This window comes from Vigna radiata, unplaced genomic scaffold, assembly GCF_000741045.1.
Source record: "Vigna radiata var. radiata cultivar VC1973A unplaced genomic scaffold, Vradiata_ver6 scaffold_329, whole genome shotgun sequence".
Classification (NCBI taxonomy): Eukaryota; Viridiplantae; Streptophyta; class Magnoliopsida; order Fabales; family Fabaceae; genus Vigna; species Vigna radiata.
The window spans coordinates 236,350-238,074 of record NW_014544176.1 but is presented as its reverse complement, the minus strand read 5'-3'; positions in this window follow the sequence as shown (position 1 = coordinate 238,074).

Sequence of the window (1,725 nt, the reverse complement as noted above, 5' to 3'; positions counted from 1 at the left end):
ATATAATGGGAAAGTGTTATGCATTTTGAATATGTTCTGCATAAGAACAATTTAAAGCCAATAGCCTCCTTCTTGATTAATTTCCATAGGCCATGATTAAATTGGAGCTCAGAAAACGCAGTAAAAGCTACAAAAACTCATGAAAAAAACTATTCACTAAAACTATATGTAAAACATACCACCAAATAGGTGAGAGTCAAGGCTTGCATTAAAACTATATGTAAAACATACCCTCTCTAACTTGAATTGACACAACAAAATTTAACCAAGGATAGCTAAATGGAGTTGTTTGAGGGCTGATAAAGGGCAAATAAATGCAAAAAAACATTGAAACTACAATTCCCAACTGCAGAAAGTGATTTTGCTTCACTAGCACAAGTTTCACCTTGTATAGAAAATAGAATAGTTATTTTAAACATTGAACCAGCTTTTACCAATCCAAAATTGAATTATGAAAGTTAAATACCAAACAGTGGCTGGAATTGGAATTCTGCACCAGAAAAATGGACTAATTTTGGTGGTTTGATACCCAAAATTGTATGGAAGTGTCTCAAACTCAAAAATAACAGTTCAAGCAACTTTAATTCATGATTTTGAGTGTGTTTAAACTTTAAAATGACTTAAAATCTGTTGACAACTCAAAATCATCATTCCACTTCCATTTTTACCAAAAAATTGATGGTTTCAAATGCAAATCTGCATATAGGCCATGTTTTGACCAAATGAACAGTGCCAACAATTTTAAACCATCAATTTAGGCTTGCTCAAGCTATACAACAACAAAGAAATAGCAGATTTCGAAATTCACCTCTGCTGTACCAAATTATGCAGCAAAGTGCACCAATAAACCACCTAAAACCAGTTTTCCAAGGATTCTAAGGCTGGACAGCAAAGAAAAATGAGTTAATGAAGTGTAATTGCACAGAACTAAGCTACAATTGAAGTGATTAGTACGAATAAAATCAAACTGGACCAAATCAAAGATGCTAGCATGGTGAAAGCACTTCAAAGTGTAACATGTTTATGATTCATTTCAAAGTGTAAACATAATTAAAAAAGTCAATTAGAAACTTGTAAGAAACTGTGCTAACAAGTTTAAAAGGGTAAAACCTAGCTAATTAGAAACTCACACTGCAAAAAGAACCTATAACTCAAAATATGACACCCTAGAACCTAAAACTAGTTGCTAGAATAGGCTAAAAATGGTCATAATGCATGGTGTCTTTAAGTATTAATCAAAGCAGTAAAAAAACTATGTACACAAGTTTTAAAACATAAAAGAAAATTAAAAATAAGGGAAAAATTCGAAAATACAAAGAAATTAAAGATTTGACTATTAAGGACCTAATATTACACTACTTAAAACCTAAAAAGTGTGCTAAATAGGTTACAATTTCGAAATTAACCTAAGGAAACCTAAGAATGCATAAGGTTGTTATCCTAACAAGTTTAAAGTACCTAAATAAAGCTAAGAAAGATGTCAAAGTGGATGAAGTACCTAAATCTCAAAATTTGGCTAGTTAAACCTAAATAGTGTACTAAATAGGTAAGAAAATGAGAATTGACCTAAAGTAACCTAAGAGTGTGTATTCTAAAAATCCTAACAAGTTTAAAGTTGTTAAAGGAAGCTAAGAAACATGTCAAAATAGATGAAGTAGCTAAATCTCAAAGTTTGCCTACTTGAAACCTAAAAAAGTAGATGAAGTAGCTAAAAATCACTACTCA